This window comes from Cupressus sempervirens, chromosome 7 (genome assembly GCF_028749045.1).
Source record: "Cupressus sempervirens isolate cs-2001-9-10 chromosome 7, ASM2874904v1, whole genome shotgun sequence".
NCBI lineage: Eukaryota > Viridiplantae > Streptophyta > Pinopsida > Cupressales > Cupressaceae > Cupressus > Cupressus sempervirens.
The window spans coordinates 11,733,330-11,757,309 of record NC_143124.1 but is presented as its reverse complement, the minus strand read 5'-3'; the positions used below and the strand labels follow the sequence as shown (position 1 = coordinate 11,757,309).

General features: G+C 34.9%; 1 protein-coding gene across 1 annotated transcript in view; it reads right to left on the bottom strand.

Annotated features, from left to right (window-relative positions):
* Positions 1 to 16,241, bottom strand: part of LOC149545159 (uncharacterized) — a 50,369-nt gene extending 34,128 nt beyond the window's left edge. Inside the window, exon 1 of the mRNA XM_089790539.1 lies at positions 15,776 to 16,241. The gene's annotated coding sequence lies outside the window, so the exon portion shown is untranslated. The remainder of the gene's footprint in view (positions 1 to 15,775) is intronic.
* Between the last annotated feature and the right edge of the window lie 7,739 nt (positions 16,242 to 23,980).

Below are 23,980 nucleotides of genomic sequence, written 5' to 3'. Positions count from 1 at the left end.
AGTTACCTAATGACATGGATATATCTCCTATATTTAACATTGCTGATTTGTATAAGTATCATGAGTCAGAGGATGAAGTTGTTATACCAGATGATTATCCGAAGAAACAGATTGAGGAAGTTGAACAGATATTGGATCAAAGAGTTGGCAAGAGTACAAGAAGAAAAGATTACTATGAATATTTGTGAAGTGGAAGAACAGACCTATTGAAGATGCTTCATGGATTTCTCAATTTGAGTTGGATTCAGCTCAGGTTGGGACATCTCAATGATTCAGGAGAATCATTTATTCCAACCCCGGTTGTCTGATGCAGGAGCATCCTGGGTTGCCTTGTTATCCTGCTCTTTTTTTGCTTCTTTTGCAGTTGGTGCCGAGTTACTGTAGCACTCTTCAGGTGCCGAGTTACTGTAGCACTCTTCAAGTGCCACGTTCCTGTCGCACTCTTCAGGTGCCGAGTTATTGTAGCACTCTTCAGGTGCCGAGTTAATGTAGCACTCTTCAGGTGCCGAGTTACTATAGCACTCTTCAGGTGCCGAGTTACCCAGTGGATGCCGAGTGATCCTTCATGTGCCAAGTTACCCAGTGTATGCCGAGTGCCAGTATTTGGACGTGATTTTTGCGAGCCGACTTGCGGGAATTATTTCATTTGCGACATTTAATTTAAGATCTTTTCTTGGGATGAGTCCAGACCGTTGTTGGGTCGGCCCTCCTCTTATGTAATGTTCTAGAATGTTCTGTAAGCCGTTTTGTCAAGTATAAATAGAGAGTTTAGGCTTAGAGCTAAGCAAGTTTTGGAAGAGAAAAGTTTTGAGGGAGCAGAACTGAAAGTGCAAATTTGCTGTTGGATCTTTGTAACTGAATGTATTAAATTGGCCGTAACCCAGAAGGCCTCACAGCTGGGCATGTATGAAGATATTTTGATGAATCAATAGAAGTATTTTCCTCTTCTCCTCCTTTGGTTGCTGTCCATTTGCGTTTGCTTCCGTTGTGTTAACTCTTGCAGGGTGGTTTGGATAGCTGGGTGAGCCCTTGGCCCTAGTTATTCATCCCTTGCCTGCATCAAGATCATTTGGAGTGGGAGTTGTAGGCTAATAGCTCTTTAAGATATTTCTATCCTCTCATATTTGATAAATATGACAACAGGATGATTTGGGATCCTGGCATTGGTATGTCTAGTACAAATACTTCATTGGCATCATAATGTGTTGTTTGACAATTTGAAACATAGAGATGTTTTTGTTAGAGTGGAGCAACAGAAGTGTAAAGGAGACATACAAGGGAAAACATATCAGGGTCCTACATTATTTTGGGATCCGGGCATTGATTTGGTGTTTTTGAGGTTACAGCCTTTTAGACAATTATCTATGAAGTGAAGGGGAAAATAGAAGCTAAAACCGCACTTTTTTATGGTCCTTAAGGTTGGACAAGATGCTTATGAGTTGGAATTACCAACCAACAGAAGGATTTACAGCACTTTCCCTGTTCCATGCTTAAAGAAGGCTCTCTGACAAGAAATAAACCCATCCATCGAGCTCCCTCTACTAGACTACAAAGGAAAATTGATCCTTGATCTTGGATCTGTTTTGGATGTAAGGGAGAAAAGATTATGTAACAAAGCTATTCCAGAATACTAAATCAAGTGGAAAGGACTACCACCAGAAGACACAACTTGGGAAGGAATTGAAATCTTCAAGATCTCTAACCTGAAATTAGAGGATGGGAGGATTGTAATGAACGCCATAAAATTGAAGCCACCTGGCCTGGTTGGTAGTGTTGGTTGACAACTTTGAAGTTGTGTCTCCTTCCAGAAAAACCAAAAAAAGATTAGATTGTTATGAATCGAGCAATTTTATATTGTGTAGGAAGAAAAGAATGAGATCTTGGTCTTGAATCTTCTAGTAAGAACCACCATCTTGTTCAAGAAGCCCAGTTTTGCCTTGTAGTGACAGCTGTCTCCTAGAAGGAAACATCAAATTGCTGCCAGCTGTGAAATTGTATCATCTTGCAGAAAATCAGATTTCTGCTTTATTTTATTTTGTTTTGAATGTTCTACCGACTTCTAGAGAGGAGTCAAGACAGATTGTTTACTTGCCTTGCACGGCAAGTTAATAACCACTCCAAGTAGGTATATATAGATGACTGTGCCATATTTTTTGGTATCTTGATTATTTTGATTTGCCTTTGTGCACAATTTGGATCTTGGGACAGAACCCCCAAGATATCGTCTTTCCTACTGTATGTTGTTGTTCAAGCTCCAAATGGTCTTGGGGTAAAACCCTCAAAACTTATTCTTTGTTGTGAGCTATCATTCGAACTCTATATAAGTTCCGTGTAATCTGACAATTTAAATTATTGTTGTGACTCAAGGGAGGGACGGATAAATGGACCCAAGGGAAACATTCACCAACCACCCTGCTAGTGTTACACACGGAAGCCAAAAAATATGGAAGAACGCCAATTTATATTGAATCCAATGCAAATATACTGAGACAATCTTCTCTTACAATGTGCCAAGCATAAGGCCTACCTGGTTGCAGCCATATACAGCTGGATTACAATCAGTGAGCTTAGAAGCTCGGGCTTACAAAGCCAAACTTATATTATCTTTCTTCTACTTACTCTAATCCTAGATCTTAAATATATAGCAATCAAGACGACAAGTTGGCCTGACATATACAATTATTTCAAAATATAGGTCCTGTCCTAAAGGGAAATCAGTGGCCATACAATTAAGCAACTTAACATCCGCGGGAACAAAGAGAGTTCCACACGCAATCCAAGAAGAAATCTCCAAGGCTGCGGAAAGCCTTGATATCACAAAAACCTTGTAGAAGCAAATAAACACACATCACTCAACATGCCAAGAAATGAACACGACTCGGGCAAAGAGAAGGATAACTCTTCAGCGAGATGAAATTAAGTTCTGTGAACATAGGATTATGTTCCGCGATAGGTCCACATCAGGTAATTAACTATGCGGAAAGAAATAACACAGACAACAAGGCCTGCCCCACAAATAGCAGACAAGAACAAAAATTGGAAATATTTTTTGGGTTGATGCAAGATTGCCAAAGGTCCCAAGATGCTCTTGCATCATGTGTGAAGAAATTCTATACAAGTTTCATTAATTATTATATTCCTAAATTTATAGTTATTGGGTAGAACATGTTATTTGATTATTTGAATTTGAATACACATTATTGACTATTTCTTTTCCTGAATCAATATTGCATAGTCAGTCATTTATTTTGAGGAGTAAATAGTTCAAAAAAACAAAATTCGGATCATACAGACCTTAAGGTCTTTATACCATATCAGATCTAGACTCAATTACAGTCCTTGTTTGGGAAGCAAGATACCTTGAGAGGATTTCAATTGGAGAATGAGCTTCCATTTGGTTCATGGAAGACAACGGGAATTGGCTTTTTCATAATCTGGATTTGAAAAGAATTGTGTTTGTTTCAAAATTGGCAAAATGGAATTAGAATACCAGACTTCTAATTTTGTCTCAAAACCAGGTTATCAGACTTCCCACTAGCAACTACGAATTGAAAATCAAAACCTGGTACGCTTTTTGAGGAGTGTTAAAACAATAGATTGGACTATTTTTTGGAGTCTACCTGCAACTCCAAGCTTACGCATAAAAATTGATCTTCCCACTCATCTTCCGAGTGACACAAACAGTTCGAATAAAATCCCAGAAATAGGAATGAAGATCCGCAAAACCTTGATTTGGCTAAATTGAGATTTGTAGAAATCTCGATTTCTAAAATTTCACGAACCAAACGGACCAATCCTACAAATTTTGATCACATACAAGACTTTTTACCAAACTCAGGTCTCTCAAATTGCAATTGACATGGTCTGGTATTTAGAAAGATTCAATTGATTTTTTCTATCCTTGCCAGGCTTAGTCCTAATTATTCACTTTTTGTTGTCTAATTTATATGTCATTAGAGATGCACTTGTTACGAAATTCACTATCCCTTCACTCTATGGTGTTGCTTCATTGCCTCGCTAGGAAGTAGGTGAATTTGGTGTATATGGGGCATGTTGACGTCTTCCAAATCAAAAGCTCTTAACTGACCTGGGATTTAAGTGCGAATAATAAAAGATGATTGCAGGATAACTATGGGCTGATTCATCTTTGTACTCTGAATACACAATAAACAGTAAACCCTAAGCGATGCAACCTTACTCTCATTTCCAAAGACAAAAGGCATATAAATAATATGTCAACTGCGAGAAAGGAGATAGGATAGGCTGCAATTAGACAAGGCTAATGCAGTGATTCATTATTAATAAAGCAGGAATCTCAATTAAGCGACAATTATGATTCTGGCCTATTGAATTGTAAACAAGGGGCAGCAATTGTGAATAATTGATAATTGTTTATAAAGCAGCAGTCGGGATGAAGGAATGCAAACTTTTCAAAAGGGCATTTGTGATGAAAGGGTGTGAATCCCTACACAAAGGCATATATAAAAAGAAAATATCTTCATCTGAGGAGGGCTTGAAATAATCAGAAAACATCAAGAAAGAAAAAGACAAGTCAGTATTAAGAGACCTGCAAACAGCAATGTCAAAGCATAAAACCAAGACAGGTTCTCCTTTTAGAATTATTCATTATTTCATACAATTACTAAGTTGAATATTGAAATAAAATTTCATCATTTTATACAAATTTATATTTGTGCTAATAACGCAATTATTACTCTTTGGGATTATTGTTTTAGGGAAAAAGACAGAATTCTCCCAAGAAGGGGGCATGGCATTTGATAAGCTTTGACTCTCTTCAAGGATACTGCCAACCCCTCAATGTTCTTGTTACTTGTAGGCCTCAATGATTGTCTCATCCATCTGAGCTGCTTCTAGCGTGATTTCAACAGCAAACCAGGGTCTTACACACCTTCATAGACTTCATATTTTGGTCCTTAAATTGTTCCATCAACTCTGCATGCAGCTGTTGTTTTAGACTGTGCATTAGGCCTGTGTAATCTCCTCCCACTATGTCATAAACCTTTGATAGCTAGGGAAAACTCTGCGGTGCCCAAAACTTTTATGTTAAAGCTAACAAACTCCATACTTGGCCTTGTGCTGTGTACATTCTTCACTATCTTCATGCTCGTTTGTGGTAATGCCTGTGAAGGTCTTTACTACTGTATATGGTTTGGGAGAACTTATTATGCATCCCTTGACAGAAATAACAACATCTGAAGGACTTAATGTCACATTGCTATAAATCTCACAACCTACTCATTGCACACAGAATTCTATAATCATGATTGTTTTGTTTTCTGCCGCATGACTGTAAACTGTCAAGGCACTGATGGCTTGCTTGACATGTTGATGGCATTGATTTTATATAGCTTTAGGGGTTGACAGAGATTAGGGCTTCTTCACTGTTTATGGTTTTTTGGTGTCCATAGAGAAAGGATCAATTACCAAAACCTTGCAAGATGCCAAACAAGGCAGTCCTATTCACTATCTGATGTTACAAAAAAGCTGATCAGACAGAAACACAATTGAAACAATTTCTCACTCAAAGCAATGAACCCCTTAGCTGTCCTACCAAAGATTTGATTAACTATTTAGCAGAGATGGACCTTAGTTTCACTTTGTTCCAGTGTGGTAACTCTTCAGACCTCTGCAAAATCGATCCCTCATATGATTAGATGGAGCTCATTCAATACTTTCTATAATGATATGTACAGATCACAGTTCCATGCAAAACCTCTTAGGATTTCAATAAGCTTTGGGATTTGACAAGGGTTTTGATGCAGAGATAAATTCAACAGAAGCAATATCAAAAAGGAACCGGCACCAGCAAGAAATATATATTGAAATTTCTTCTTAATTAATTCTTCAAATGAATAGTAAATACATTTGCTCTCCTACAGATTTCTTCTCCTGTAATTTCATATTCCAAAGACTTGCCCCTTAAACCTAAACCTAAAACTCTATTTATACTTGCTAAGACGGTCTACAGAAAATTCTAGATTATTACAAAATAGGAAAAACAGTCTATAGAATACTCTAGATTGATATAGAATGGGGAAGAATGACCCCACAATGGTCTGAACAAATCCCAAGAAAAGATCTTATCCTAATGACAAAATTGGGATAAATTTCTCAAGTTGGCTCGTGCATAAAACTTGACCTACATACTTTATGTGGGTGCTCCTGCACCATACTCCTGGGGACAATAGAATCCAAGTCCCTTGGATTGGCCTTCCTCTTTCGTGCCTTCCAATTCTTTGGTATTTATTGTTTGTACTCTTGACCAGTATCCAAATCAACTATCATATGTGCGTAAACTTTTTCCATATTCAGATGGAACTCCTGTAAACCTACCATGAATGGATTAGATGGAACCTCATTGAATATGACTTCACCAATTTGGGTTACTATAAGAACTGCTGTGTCCTTTGATGTGATGTCTTTATGCTACAATATCTCCATGCTTGGAGACAAATTCATCACTATTGGAGCCTCCTCTATCCTCTTAGCTTCATCACAAGTCTTCTTCCTCGCTGCTAGCATCCTTTGTATAGGCCAGACCACCTTCTTTCTTAACTTCAAATGCCATTTCTTTGTTGCATTAAGGACCATCACATCCAACTCTTTATGAACCGTTTCATCACAATGCTCATTAACCATTTCAACCTCTTTTCTATCTTCAAGAACTTTTGTATCATAAGTTTCATCAAAAACATGTTGTTGCTCACCTTGTATATCTACTTCACTATGTTCATTTGGTATGTCAGCATCGATCTGTCCATCTAGTATATCAGCATCAATGTGATCAGGTTGTTCTTTCAATGAACAACTCTTCTCTTCCAATGTCTTAGTACAGGCTTCTGTAATCTGAATTGGTTGATGCTCCAGATCTTTATTTTCGTTTTCCATATTTTTTTGCAATTCCTCTTTTAGTTGCACTAAATTTTCTTCTTGCTTTCTCAATTCCTGCATTAGGAATTCCATTCATTCTTTTATCTCTTGATCTATTTTGGCCTCCTCTTCTCTTTTCTTCCTTTTTTATTCTACTCTTTTCCTTGCTTCTTCCTTCTTCTTGTTCTGAAAATCCCAATATGAAACCCATGCATCAAATAGTATCTTCTAATCACGAGATAAATCTCCTCTTGTGACCATTGTCTCCTATCTAGGTTCTCTTCACTCAACCTAGTCTTTTGGCCACACTTACAGGTTCTTTCCTCAACCTGTCACAAAATCCAATTCACCTTAGAAGCTGAAAGCTTCCCCAAGCTTTTCCCAAGCGCCTTAGGAGCTTTCCCCAAGCTCTAATGCCAAAAATGATGTAGAGATAAATTCAACGGAAGCAATATCAAAAAGGAACCAGCACCAGCAAGAAATATATATTGAAATTTCTTCTTAATTAATTCTTCAAATGAATAGTAAATACATTTGCTCTCCTACAGATTTCTTCTCTCGTAATTTCATATTCCAAAGACTTGCCCCTTAAACCTAAATCTAAACCTAAAACTCTATTTATACTTGCTAGGACGGTCTACGGAAAACTCTAGATTATTACAAAATAGGAAAAACAGTCTATAGAATACTCTAGATTGATATAAAATAGGGAAGAATGACCCCACAATGGTCTGAACAAATCCCAAGAAAAGATCTTATCCTAATTGACAAAATCAGGATAAATTTCTCAAGTCGGCTCGTGCATAAAACTTGACCTAAATACTTTATGTGGGTGCTCCTACATCAGGTTTCAACCTTCAGTTTTCCCTTGATGATGATGATAATCTTATCCATTGCTTTCCTTTCTACCTACATACGACCTTTCAAACATTTTTATGGCTGAAACAACAGCATCTGACAGGTCTAATTAACAACATCCATGAGACTTAATTAACAACATTTGTGAGACTACAAAACCATTCATATCTTATTTCTCATATTTTACTGTCATCACACAACTATGCTAAAGATCTGTCCATATTATGTGCAACACTTTTATTACTCTTCCATTTTACATTTGCACCCATGACTTCCTTTCATCTCATGTGAAAGCCCTTAAGAGTGCTCCTGTGATCCTTCAATAATAGACAGATTCATAGGAACATATACACAACAGACAAACCTGTTCATGTTTAAATCACTGTTTGACACTGTTGTGACTACCAGTCACAACACGCCCAAGCCTAGGACCCCCTTCTGTTTTAATTTGCCAGCTGTTTCCTTTTTCTGTGGAGCGCAAGTCAACTGTCTGCTAGGAATGGTCAAACTGGATGAAATCTTGGATGGTTTTAAAACTAAGCCTTTAACTCTTTTTGCAACAAGATTTTAAGATAGCCATGGAATGTTGGAAAAGGACAAAATCCGCCAGTTTAGAAAAATCCCGACCACGCAAATCATGGAGCGCAGTTTTAAGGTAGTGAAAGATATTGTGGAAAGGATAAAATCCTTCATTCCATAAAAATCCCGCTTTCCATAAAGCGTGGAGCTCAAGTCAGCAGGAGTCATGGAAACATTTCACGAAGGAAAAAATTGTCCATTCTGGAGAAAACCCGACCCCGCAAATCGCAGAGCGCAGAATTGGTTTGCCGAGGAACATTTGAGGAAGAATAAAATCCTTCACTCTGTAAAAAGCCCGCTTTCCATTATATTCAGCGTTCAAACATGGAGTGTGGTTAGAAGTTGAAAGGATCTTGGTGCCGTGCCTAGAGGAAATTGGAAATATCTCTTGCCTTGTAGAAATCCCGAGAAAGTTGCAAGGGAAACAGAACAATCTCCGTAATTGCTGATACGTAGGCTAGTGGACTAATAGCCCAAACTTCACTGCTCTTAGCATATGATGCCTCCTAAGGATTCCTATCTTCACTCAAAAGCTACCAAAAAAATGCAATAGAATCTTAAACGGGTGTCCTAGGGCGTATGCAATGAAAAACTAAACATCAAATTTGTGAAACACCAAGACAGCCGAGAGCAGGTCATAAGTTCATATAATTCTAGCCAAAACAACCTTCGGAGTTTGAAGAAGCACAAAGCAATGACATTGCATAATGTTGATGCAAAAACAATGAAAAAAGCATGAGATATTAAGAGAGATGTTGTTCGATAGAATTGTGTACAACTTCCCTCATGCAAGCTTCTTTGCCAAAGGGAAAATTTCAAGGATATTGTGTTTTTTACAGGCACAAAGGTGGCTAAAAAACCAGATGAGAAATCCCAAAGTTCTCTAGGGCATGTTCAAGATAAGGATAATGAAATTGGGGAAAGGAAAGAAATGGGATCTGATATTAAATCTCCTACAAATACTGGAGAGATTAAAAATAGTCCCTCTGAAACAGGCCCCGGTAATGTGAACAAGGCCTCTATGTTGGCTGCTGAGTTCAAAAAGGTCTTTTCATTTGATCAAACCAGTAGCAGTGATAAAACTAAGGACAGTATCATAGAAGGTGAAAATAAGGAAAATGGGGATGGAGGAACCCAAAAGCAGCAGATAGGAGAAGAAAAAGATAGCCAAAGTTATGTAAGTAAAATCCATTCTGCTAAGGATGTCATTTCATCGAAGTTAGGATTTGGTGGACAAACTAATCAGGAGCCTAATGTAATAGGAGAAACAAAGCTTGATGACCAAATTCAGAGAAGAGCGAAAAAAAAAATTTCCTTCAAAAAGTTTTTTGGATTTACATTATAAATTAAATATTAGTAAAACTAATGTTTAATTTGATTTTTTTTGAATAATAATCCAAAAAAAAATTAAAATGGAGAAAAGTTTATGGAAATTAATTAAATATTAATTTTTTAATTGATATTTAATTAATAAAAGTAAAAACTCAAAATGGGATAAGAAATACTTAGATTCATCATGAAGTTAAGAGGATCAAAAATAGCAACCTTTTGAAACAAACAGCAAAAAAGCGACAAGTGGCACAAAAGATGGAAACCTTGATGGCTAAGTAAAGCAACTGCCTAATTTTAGTCTACAGCTTTAAAGGCATCTTTTTTGAAAGATGATTTATATAATAAACCCTCTCATTCATTCAGGCTCACACAGAAATTTGAAGAGCAAGTCAAGAATAGGAGTGAGATTCGAGGAGTTCAAGGAAGCGAATTTTTGGGAAAATTTCTGAAATTGTTGAGGAGTTTTCTGGGAATTCACGACAGAGGATTTTGAATCCTATCAGAAAGGAATTCTTTTTTTGCAGTGAGTTGTGAAAATTGCATATTTCTCACAAAAGTATTCAAAAGTGAATCTTGAAAGGAGTATGGAAATTTTGGCAAAAATCCAAAATCTTTGTCTTATGTCCTTGTATCTGTTGTTTTTAATACTTTCCTTGCATAGTCTTATGTGTGTACATTTTCTATTTTGCAAAAAAGGAGAATGACAGAGCCCAGGGGAACAGGAGAAACGCGAGGACAACTGATAAAGAATGAAAGGAGAGGATTCTATCCTAAATCCAAAATTGTATCAAAGTGGGCAGAAATTGGAGATACAAATCTTGCGGCCTTGATTTGAAAGATTTTAACCGGAGAATGCTCGGATATAATGACTATCACCCGACACACCTAGCCACAAGAATTGTGAGAAGTGGAATTTTTGCTGCAGCTGGTTTCCCTCCTTCTTTTCAGCATTCAGAGTTAATTGTGGAATGTACCAAACACTATAGTCCTAGAGATAGAACCATCAGGGATTCTGAACGAAATGTTTTGGTAGATTTTTCTCCGGCATCCATTTCTGAAGCGTTTGGAATTCCTTCTCACCCAAGGATGGTCACAAAGACACAGGAGCAAGCACTGAGAATCTACATGTCTGGAATCAATTTCTGTGAAGAAATAATCAACAAAAGATGGTTGAAAAAGAATAGATCACATCATTCCAAGATTCCTAAGGAAATAGTATGGCTTGACTTGCAGAGGGAATATAGTGACATGGTCATGGTGTTGAGTCGCATATTTGGCATGCCTTATTCTTATAGATTTGAATCTTGGATGTGGTATTTTGTTGAGCAGGTGATGGAGGAAGGCGACAGAATAGATTGGGCTGGGCTCATAAGTGATAATATAAATGAACAGTTGATGAATCTAGAGCATACAAGGAAATTTTACATGAGTTCCTATGTCATCTACATGCTAGCACGGAGGAGAAATTATGATGGACTACGATGCAAAGGACCGATTGGAAGCAGAACCCAACACCTCAAAGTCCATGTTACCCACAGTTGCATTTGTATTTTGCCATGCGCATAGTAAGAACACTACAAAAGAGGCCACATATAAGAATGTCAATAGGTGCAATGAAGTTGGTTGAGGAATATGGCGCCTGGTTCATTCAGGTTCCCACCTTTTCATACATCCGAGTTCAAAGATTCTCCACGGAGCCATACAAACTTCCCAGGTACCCGACGGACAAAATGGTCTTGTTAGAGCTTACTCGACAACTTACAGCCTATGACAAGATTCAGAAAGGAAAGAAGTTGGGATTACAGTTTCCAATTTCCATAGGAGAAGGGAAAACTGAGGTATGCCCATGTCTAAAAGCTACAGAGAGATCATCAGATGAGCTCCACTTCTTCCGCCTTCCGCTTTATCCAAAAAGGAATGATTTTGATCCTTACAACAAGATTTCATCAATAGGAGAATCAAAGTACCAACACAAGGTTCACCTTGAAGACTTTTGGGCAAATGCAGCAGACGAGAACGAGATTAGAAAAAAGTTGCATTCAAGACTACCATTGAACATTATTAGAACATGCAACATATTCAAGGTTCCTGATCAAATGGAGGAGGACCCAAACGTGATGCGAAAGGGATTCAATCTAGAAATGACAGCTCAACGATATGATTGGAAGAAGAAAGAAATTACAGATCTCGAAGCTCTTTCAAAACCAATCTTAGATTTTACAAAGTGGTGGATCGAGCGTAAGCTTGAAAAATTGGTTGCACCAGCTAATGGATTCACAGATAGGTTGCTTGGTCATAGACCACTTAGGGATGAAAGATCAGGACAAATATCTGAAGGGACTGTTGAGGAAAGAGGAACTCCATCCGAAGATGTAGGAACCAAGAAAGGGAAAAAGGTACCTCAAGAAAAGCGTCCTAGGATTGAGGAAGTCATCTAAGAACCTCAAAATAAGAAGCAGAAACATAGAGATGCTCCCTCTTATCCGAGTCGAACTCCAAGTGTCCAAGAGATAAAAACATGTGAAAGGCAGGATGTAGGGACAAGTATAAGGAGATTTGTGCAAGAAGAGAATTTGGATAGGCCAATTCATGATAGGCTGAGTATAAATGCCTATGAAAAGTCCATGCAAGAAAGAGGGAGAGATCAAGATATTGCTACAGAGGAAAGTCTCGCTACAATCTTAGAGCGAGAAATGATTAATGATGGAGATGATCCACTAGAGGAAGAAACTCTAGGAGTAGCAATACATCTTCCAAGTGTCGAAGCCATAGTTCCTGAGGTTACAATGGATAGTCCAGGAGGTGAAGAGGAGATTGACATTCAAGCGGTCCCAAGGAAAGAACAATTGGTAATTCCAGGGGACCAAAGTATACCCATTCCGGAATGGTTGAGGCAACGAATTCATTTGCGTCAACAAAGGGAGGTTGATCCAGCAATTGAATTACAAGAAATTTTGGACCGATCAAACCGATCAGAAGAACAAGAGAAAGCAAGAAGATATACTAAATTCATCAGAGGAGAATCGGGATCTAGAATCTTCAAGATTGCGACTCCCACAGTTGACAAAGGAAAATATCAGATTGCTACGGATGAATATCATGTTACGGAAGTAAACCTTGGTCGGGCCTCCCGAGAGCAAATATTGGAAGAATTTGATGACTCCACATAGGCTTTGAAGGATAGGCTGAAGAAAGTAGAAGAAGGGTATGAAAAGCAAAAAAGAGAAATTCGGGCCTTATGTCAGTACATCAATAACTTGCCTCATCCAGTAAGAGAGGAAGGTCCATCATTTGTCCCTCCAACAGGTGTTTCCAGTGAAGTGGTAGGTGATATTGACAGAATCAAGCAGATTGCTCAGGGTGCAAAAATTTGGATCGAAGGAATTCAGGAGGTAGCCTTCAAACATGCAGAAGAATTAGTGCAAGTACACAATAGGGCATTGGCTACAATCTCTAGGATCCAGTGCATGGAGGAATCATGGGTGGATGAGCATATTTACCAAGAAGAGGTCATTGCCGACATTCATAATCTGATGGAGACCCCAGAGCAAGAATTGATTGATGGTCGAGTTATCAGCGAGGGGGATGTCTATGATTTTATTCGATGGTACAGTGCAGTGATCATCGCTAAGGAAATGTTTGAGAGCTTTACCAGGGAATCCAATCGATGGAAAAAGATTGTTGATAACATCAAGCATGGAATATTAAATGCAGTTGCATCCTTGTTATCCAAGAGATTGGGGGAAGAAGAAATGACAACTGATAATCTGAAAGTTAAGTTAGCGGAATTCTTTCAGCTAAATGTATATGCAAGAGATGATTTTGAGAACTTTTCCATCTTCTCAAATACAATGCACACTACCAAGGACTTACTACCAGATTGAGATGAAAGCTTGGGAAAGGCAGAAAGAGCAATTGCAGTTCTAGAATTTAAGCAAGAATCTGCACCAAGCATCAGTACAGAGGAGTTGGAAACAGTGTTAGATCGATTTCGATCCTTCAGGCAAAAAAATCAAGGATAGATGCATTAAATGCATAGTGGGTGTTCTTAGGGATCATTTATTACACCCCACTCCTTCCTAAACGAGCATGCATAGTGGGCATTTATTACCCACTATAGTAGTGGATTCCTTGTGGCATTAATGTAGATTCCTTTCTATTGCCCTAAGCCTAATTAGGGTTGATGTGGCACGATCTTGGCCATCAGTTATTGTGATCATCTGGGCCACCTGTCGTAATTGAGGACCTATATAAAGGCCTCATCTCTCATTTGTAAGAGGAGATTTTTATGAGATTGTTGCTATGAGTTACTGAGATAATAAAGTTTTCATTGGAGTTTGGTGAATACTTGACGTGTCTTAATGCTTGCTTGTTCTCCTAAATTTCTTCAATCAGATTAAGTTTAGCATAGTCAATGTGTGGTGATTACAATGAAGAATATGATGGTGTATTGATGAGTTCCTTTGGTTCATACTTTTGACATTTTAGTGATTCTAACTCGTTGTGTAAAGTTAGCCTGAACCCCTTTCATGCATATGCTCAACTTCTATCATTTGTATACATTGTTCTTTATGATGGTGTATGCAGTGATATGAAAATCTCTGGCATAACCCTTGAAGATTGCACCAATTCACACATAGTTGTAGTATAACTTGGTGAAGCGGAATTTGGTAAATTGAGGAATTTGTCCACTATAGTACTATTTGTTGTTATCACTACCCGTAGGATTAGAATAGAGTTCCTAAACCCTATCTTATTGAATTTCTACATATTTTGTGAAAACTCCAAAAAAAAGCACTTCATTGCAAAACCTTGGGATAGCTCCCACATCCAGTATGGCTTGAAATGAATCTAAATAAACACGTAAAGCCCCTTGTGATCATCAGCAAATCACATCAACCACCGATCTTATCCACAATCAAGACCTAGCATTAAAGGAACCTTGAAGTCATTGTATGATCTTCTAGCAATCTTAGCATACACAAGACTTTATTCAAGAGAGGATAAGATATTTCGGTATTTTGTTCTTCTGTTTGGTGAGTCATAAAACACACATCAACAGACACCTTTTGTAAAAGGAACAACAATAGACAGGCCTCATTCAGTCATCTGACATCATGAAGATTTCAACAAAGTCCTTAGCAGATTTGGCCATAGTTGTACTTTTGTATGAATACCCTAAGGCTTGACATGGGTTTGCATGGGCAGGATTTCCTTACAGGCCCAGCCAACTCTAGTTGTCATTACACCTAATGACCTAAAACTGAGGGCTTCTAAAGCAGTAAGGCATCTACCTGTGCTTCAAAGATACTAGTGTAGACCAAACCGATGTTGGCGCCAATAACATTATCATTGGTTTTAAATAAGGCATAGTCAAGAGAAACCGAGGAAGGTTTGTCTCCATAGACATGAGAAGGACAGGCGTTTACCATAAAGAGGAATTCGTTTCATCAGAAATTCTGACATGGGCTCGAACACTAGCGTTGACAAATGCCTAGAGGAACTGCACATTGGAGTCATAAACCTTTGTTTGCTTGAAAGACAGGACTTATGCCTACCGAGCTATGGAGTCGGGAACTGGAAGGTCATCTTTTGGTTTTGTTAATTCTTTGAATTCTTGACCATGCCCATCGCATCAGACCTGTCCAAGGTCTGTGAGTCTTCCTGGTGGGTTATAGGCCTCTTGGTAGATTTACAAAAGCCCTGCTCTGCTTAGGAATCCTTTTATAGTGTTTTAAATCATGTTAGGGTTAAACAAGGCGTTTGCCTTTTTCATTTTGACAACATAATGTACAAGAGAGCAATATTCGATACTTGGCAGACCATTCATGACTGACGGAAAAACCATCATACTATGTATAATGTGAAATCCCAGCTCTAATTTTTCAAAGAAAATTTCGATTTACCTTTGAGATATGCCTGAAAGTTTGGATACACTGATTTCAAGCTCTTGAGTTGTGGTTTATGAGCACATAGATTTATGCAGAAATAACAGAACATGCATTAATTGAGAATAACAAATTTGATCTCTTCACATACATAGAATGAAACAAGAGTATTTCTTAGTTTGCATCAAAGATAAAGTTAACAAGACCGAGATATATAATTTTCTGACCTTTTTATTACTGATAGTAGTCTGAAATCAACTGCAGCAATTATAATCATCAACCTGGAATACATTACAGAAGCATTTATTCTTCAATAGCCTCCAAAGTGCAGTCTCCAACCAGATAAGATTTACTGGTGCTTCCTACAGCCCTTCACCAGTCCACACGCTTTGGAATGCGCCCTGTTTTTCTTAGTAAAAGGTTTCAGTTTCTTTAGGGCCACGGCCTGCGTATAAAAGCTCACGCCTGCGCAAGAGAAAGGTCCCACGCTGCGAAACAAACTTAAGTAGTTCCTCCTTCCCGAGTGTAACTGAAATCTGCAATCCTCGTAAGCGTACAGCATCAGCCGGGTTTGTTTTCCTTTCCCTCCACCGGTATACGAAAGAGAAGACAGTACGAAGGAAAAATAAAGGGGCATGTGTTTCAAGAGGGTATGAGAGTAGGTAGACTGTATACAAGTATCTTAATGTGAATAACATTACACTTGTTGTGGGATTTTTTATATTAATTAGTTAGGTTATATTAACAAGGGGCCCATGCACCAAAGTCCCTGCCTCATGATTTTATGATTGATTGAAGTAGGTTTTGGTTAAAATATAATGTATTTAATTTAATAAAATAACAAATAAATAGTAATGAAAAAAATAATATTATAGTGCTAAACTAAATTAAATAACAAAGTAGTGTTAAAGTTTGTGTCTAAAGCTTTTAGATTCAAATGAAAAAATATTTGGAAGTATAAAAATAAATAATTAATAATAAAAATTATATATTTGTTTATATGGATTGATTATTACTATTAAATTAAATGTAATCCTAAATACATTCAGTAGGTGAATTTTGATAAATGAATTTTTTGTTTCGAGAAATTCGTGTGAGCACATTAGATTTTTCATGCAAGATACTTTAAAAAATGTTACAAATGCTTTTAAGAATATATTTGTTTACATAGTAAGAATTTGATTTTAGGTTTGGGACTAGCCAATCTATCTTGATGAAAAAGGCCATCTATGGAACTTCATTTGACAAAAAGATTCTTTAATGACTCTCCTTTGTGAAATAAATAGATTTTAATACATTTCTGAAATGTTAATAATTTTTGCTTTATCAATTACAAAGTTATTTTATTTAACATTCTTTAAATTACCTTCTAGACACAATTAAAAAAATGATAGTTAAAAAGATTATTTGATACTAGATAGAAATCATAATAAAATCATAGTCACAATTAAAAAAATATGATTAAAATATAATATTTTTTTTATTTTTTTATAAGAACCAAAGGAAGGTGATAATCTAACTACTTCTATTTAAAAATCAAAAATTATGGAAAAAATTAAAATTCAAATACAAAGAGATAACATAGTGAAATTATATTAAAAGACATATTTATTATAGATGTTATTTATTAAAAAAATTATATATTCTTTTAATTGAAGTATAATTTGAACTTATAAAGTATTACATGAAGTTTCAAAGTCGTCATGTCAAATAAGATAATTTGGACAAACATAAAGTAATAAATATTATTTTATATTTTAGTGACACATAAAACTGAGATTTGTATTGTTTATTCCCAAAATCCCAAGGGAATTCATTACACCCATGAACAACGGATTCAAAATAGTAAAAATATAATGAATGAAGAGAGATCTGTACTAATTATATCGATGGTAAAATTGTACAAAGCAGCTGGTTCCAACTATCAGGAATGCCTGGCAAACACCAGTGTGTACAATCTTGTTTTCCAAGATTTGTCTACTTTGATGGATGCCCATCTATGTGAAATGTTGAATTAAGTGAGATGTTGAACAATTTTATTGGAAATTCAATGTTGCTTAGAACTTGATGGAGTATGGCGGCATGAGCAGTTGGTTGAGGGTCATATGACGGATCCTGAATTGGCTCCTCCTCACCTTCGCAGCTATTCAATTCATTTCAATCTCATCAGGAAATGAAATGGGTTATAGAAAGAAGAGAAATTTGGATTAGTTTCATTTATGGGATTAATTGTGTACAGTTTTTAGCATCAATATTTCCCATCATAAGATCAAAACTAACATAAAATCGATTTGAGAAAAGAAATTAAGCATTAAAAATTTGATTTTTTTTACCATAGGCCCTATTTTTAGTTACCTTCTATGGCTGTTGTAATGGTTGAATGCATTGTTGTAATGGTTGAATGAGCTGTCGCAGAAGAAGACAAGGGTTTTGAAAATTTGATTTGTGTTTCATGCAAAAAAATTGAAGGCTCAGAAGACTAATTTTATGGAATTTGAAAACATTCAAAGCCTTATAAGCAAAAAAGCACGGAGAAAAACCCCATGAATTCCATCAAAATCATATTCCATTGATTAAACATGATCATTAGAAACCAAAAACAAAAACAAAATGAAATTTGTAGGCAAGGCAACATTGTCAAAGAAAGGAAGATAAAATAAAATAGGCTTCATTCCCACAACTTTTAGCAACTCGAAAAATAGAAAATGGGTATCACAAACGTAGAGTAACCCTAAGTCTAAGAACATGGCATTCTGGTTACAGAACTAGAAGATGTTTCAAAATATGCAGTAAATCAGCTACTTAAAAAAAAGTCAAATGTTTCTACACTATCACTTTTAAAGCAGTGTTATCTAGATCAAGCTGAGAGCAAGTAAATCACAGAAAAATCTGAAACTTACACACTAAATTTGAAGAGCAGAAAAGTATTGAGCAAACAAAACAAAAAATATATTGCATTGAAAAATAACAAATTCAAAAATTCAAAAATTCTGCAGGGATCTCTGTTGTGTTATACTTACAGATTTAGAACACGAAGTAAAATACCCTTAGACTCCAAAATTTTCAATCAACTACAGATACAACAACTGTAAACCATCGAAAGCTCCTGAATCACGAGATACATTGGGTAATTGCTAACTAGTGAAATCTAAATCAAAGTTTATAAGGGAAATTCATTAGATTAAAGGAAGTTAAAAGATTAAAAGAGAAAGTCTTGAAAGTTGAAATAGAGTACAGAAACAAATATACAATCAATTTAAAAAACCCTTACCATGAAAATAAAATGAAACTCCAAGGATAAAGCAGAGCCCGACTAGAAGGAAATTTGGCAAACAAAAGATACAGAAAAACAAATACCTGCTTATGCATCGTCGTCATTCTCCACGCTAATTCTAAATCCTCATTCACACATTCTCAAAAACAACTTGAAATTTTTAGAAACTGGTAAGTATATCCTATAATTCAGTAATGTGTGGCATGCCTAAAGTTTCATATCTTGGATGGCGTAATTGATTCAGTCTGAGAGATGATATTGCTATAAAGAAAAACCTATTAACATAACTAACGAAATTAATTTTAACAAGGTCATAGTGGTAATGAATTAAAAACCCATGAAATATAACTGACCTCGATGGCAACCTTACAGGTCATTTCTGTAAGGGCACGACTACATTTCTGTTCAACAGACACAAAATTAGATGAACCAAAAGAAAAAGAAAATGCAAACAATTGAATGAAAGTTGAAATTCCCACCATAGACCCAATTTTTTCAACACCTGAAACTCTTTGAGAGAGCCTCGCAAAAGAATACCATGAATAGATCATGTTGCCCTGGCTTTAGAAAAAGAATTGCATAACAAGGGTTAGCGTTAATAGATAATTATAGGTCAGATTTGATGTGAGGGAAAGAATTGGACCATCAAAGTGAGGCGGCAGAAGATAATTTATGGTGATCTTATCAGCAAAGTAATTACATCAGAACTCAAATAGATGAACGCCACCAACAGAAACATTAATTAATGTTTAATTAATTTTGAATTTGCAATCACTTGCCACCGACGGAGTACAGATGAAAAGGTTTGATTAGCCCAGATATGCAATGGTAGAGTAGTATTTATGGCAGAGTTATGTATGCTAGCAAACTTATTAAATAAATGATGTTGGAGAGTATTTAAAGCGATGTTGACATTTTTTTGGAATTAAAGTTGGAGAATATTATTTTTCTCATTGCTATTTTCTATGAGAACCAATAGGATTGTAAATAATTTGTATTATTAAATTCTAATAAATATATGAAAATTATCAAACTATATCATATGCAAATATGTTTAAAAATCCTGAAATTTGATTGGACAAAAAGAAATATAAGTGCATTCAACAAAAACAATAGTTACCTACCGAAGGCAGGAACTAATAATCACTCTTTCGTGGTCTCTTTTCTAAGAATAAATGAGTCATTTATATTATCTCTAAATTAAAAAATGTATAAAGACTTTTTTAATTCAATCAATTATTTGTGTATCTTAATTCCTTTTATCTATTTAAATTTTAGATTTACGAAACTCTTTAGGGCCTGTTTGGTCGCGGGTATAGGAATGGAGAATAGGCATGTAATATTGGGAATAGGAATGACTATTCCAATAATAGGTATTTTTTGGAATGGGTATAAGCTCATTTTAGAGGCAAAATGGGAATACATATTCCTATTCCCTATTCCAAGTGACAAACCAAACAGAAAATGGAAAACGTATTCCAACTTTTCTATTCCTATTCCAGCAACCAAACATACCCTTACTTTTATGTCTTGGTGTTAGATCATGAACTTTGAACCATTTCTTCCCTTGCTTTCACGTCTTGTTAGTCGATCATGAACTTTGAACCAAAACATGGAATCTACAAGATCAAGTTCCGAAAAATATAAGCTAAAAAATCAACTTACTGATAAATTCGTCAATAAAGACACATTTTTCCTCTTGACCCTTCTTTCTTTTTTACTCTCTTTGTATTGAATTATTTTTTTATCATATTTCCTTTACTCCTATTTTAAAAGTATTATAAGAAAATCTATTTTTTCAAAATGTTGAAATAAATATGAACATTTTTAAAAGTTACACATGACCATCAAAATCCTAGTATTAAAAAAAGATCTCTCTAAAATCCTTTCTATAAATGGTATGTTAACTACAAACTACAAAGATCTCTCTAAAATCCTTTCTATAAATGGTATGTTAACTACAAACTACATTCAAGACATATATTGAAAGCAAAAGGAATATATATATTATCAGATTCTTACTAGTTATTTGTAACATTGATACATGTATTTATATATGTAGATGAAATTGTATATATCTATTATTCAATGTAATACTTATCCACAAAAGTAGAAAATAAGACCATACTCAATAATTTATCGTCACAGCGAACAAGCTTAAGAATGTCCAAATCAAACTGAAAAACTCATCACTCTATATAGTAGATTATAATCACAAAATATGATCTAAATGTAATGTTAAAAAGAAAAAAGTTATATATTAGATTGGTCAAATGAAACATATTTGCAGTAATAATGTGTGAGGGTGAAGTATAATATTATGTATTTTAAAGTATAAATTAAAAATATCAATATAATAAAAATTATATATGTTAAATTAATGTATAATCTAATAAAATTATATATATAAATTTTTTATATATATATATATATTAAAAGCATTGGTTTAGATATGTAAAAATAAAAATAATTAAATTCTAAATTAAACTTATATATAAATTAAAATTAAAATAAACATGAAATTAAACTATATAAAAAATAATTTCTGAAAATTGTCAATTTAAAAGAGTTAAATGTCTATATTTGATTAAAATATCTATATTTGAATAACATTTTACAAATTACAAAAATAAACATAATTAAAACTGATTGTCTTTTTGTAAAAAAGTTTATCCACTTGTCACAAATGTGGAAAAGATAAAATTGAAATTAATGCATTCATTAATAGAGGTGTTAGAAAAATGATTATTTTTAAAAAAAGTTTATCCACTTGTCACAGGAAAAGATAAAGTTGCAATTAATGCTTGCATTAATAGAGGTGTTGGAGAAAATAGTTGTATTTTTGTTGAAGAAAATTGAATTTTTTCATTGCCTTTTTTTATCATGAGCCAATAAAGTTTTTTAAAAATTGTAGTTTTCAATTTCAAAAAAACATGCAAATTAATAAACCTTTTGCAAACATTAGTATATCAATGAAATTTTTAGATGATGGAACTAATATGGAACTTGGTGATTCCATTAGTTTCCTGCCAAAGGTAGGAACTAATAAAATAAATTAGGTGTGGAAAGTTATATTCATGTAGTAGTAGTTGTAGTGAAATAATGACTTTATATAGCCATCTATTAGTAATATCTTTGTTCGTATAACTTTCATTCATTTGGTATTAGAGCCTATCAAGATTGAAATGAATGGTTAGTGATGCTAGTGACATTGTAGATTTGATGAATAAAGTGTCATGTACATAGAGTATGTATGAAAAGTTGAACTTGAGATGTTGAAACTTCCACAAATGCTCTAGTGCCATTAAGCGGATTCGATCCAATTTATTAGCCAAAGAACTCAACATAACTACATAGTTTTTTTTTTTTCTACAAATTGGTTCATTGAGTTACTAGCATTAAAAAAGAAATACCAGGTCTATTGTGGTCTACAGACTGATATGGCAATGCCCCATGAGAAGAAAGACCAAGTCTATCATGGTCCCATGAGATCATTCCCAATATGAGGTCACTGAACAATTGAGCATTGGTTTTGGACTACTATGAGTCTGGTACATACTGGAGGTGTTTCAAAGTATTGTTTGAAGTCATTTCAAGTGATTATGCAAACAATTAAAATATGTTACGTGTGCTTCATAATATGATGAGGTTCTTGACTAACATCTCTAGACTAGTCTTGGGAGGATATTTAAGTTGAACGTTTGTAGGTGGATGTCATACTTCAATTTAACTTTTAGTTTGAGTAATAAGGATAATGGATAATTAAACTACTATTACTGAATTTTAAGGATCTGAATTTTTAATGTGAAAAATTAAAATATAATTTATTCTCATTGAGAAGGATTTGTGGGACATTGTTAAAGGAAATGTTAGAAAACTTTATTATGCAGATAAAGTAACAACATGGATGAATAAGGATTATAGGGCCACAATATTGATTGGACTGGGTCCATGAAAAACATATTTGCATCATATTGACATTTTAAATACTTCAAAAGAAATATGGGATGCAATTAACATCTTGTTTATTTCATAGGATTCTAGTGCAAATATGTTCTTTAAGAAGTTGTTCTCATTGAAGATGAATGAAGGTGATAACATTGTTCGACATTTAAGTATTTTTTGTTCACTACTTAACAATTTGCAGGTGTGAACTCTAAAGTTAATGATATTGATGCCAAGAAAATCCTAATTAATAGTATGTCTTCAAGATTTGATCATATATTATTCTAACTTTGAACAAAATGAATCCTAGCTTGCAAATTTTAATTTATTTTCTAGTTGACGAAGGAAGTAGATTTCATAAGGGTCATCATATTAGTAAGCAATGTGCTTTAGTTTCTAGTAATAAATCTAACATTCCTACCAATAGAGTTTTTTTTTTTTTTTTTTTTTAATTGTCAAAAAATGGACATGTATAGATGAATTGTATTCAAGCCAAAGATCCCATTGATGGCAAGTTGAAGAAAAATAGAACCTTTTTTGCAATTCAAGGTGAGATAGACTTCTGTTTATTTGCAATATGAAATGGCTCATCTGATGTTGACAATCCACCTCCCAGTACAAGAATTGATAAAAGATATGAACTTTAAATAGTAATAAAGGAAAGATAGGAGGTTGTAGGATTCTCATCATCTTGAGCTAGCTTCTCATTCATAGACGATTATTGTATGAGAAGAAACTATTTGTGTCCCTATCAAGCAAGGGCTTGGTAGATTTTTCCTTGAAGAGAAGATGAGGCTTGTCTTATATGTATACTTGAAGAGAAGAGGGGGCTTGACAACATGGTTTTCCTTCCAAGGAGCAAAGGAGGGAAATATTTTAATATGATATTTTGATCACTTGAGGAGGCATTAGATATGCTTGGAGGAGATGTTGACTATCAGAGGAAAGACATATTATGATCAAACATATCAATTGTGACTATCAATTATTGTACTTGAATAGTGACTTTATATAGTCACCTATCAATAATGTAATGATTATCTAGTTTAATCAAATCAATCATATTTTATTTATCTTTTCTTGTATTTCTTTCACATATGAAATACTTAATAATGAGAACTATTATCTACCCAAGTGGAAATTTAAAAAAGTGTAGATAATATTTACTTTTGCTATAATATTTTCTATGAAGCTTACGATTTAGAGCTCCATT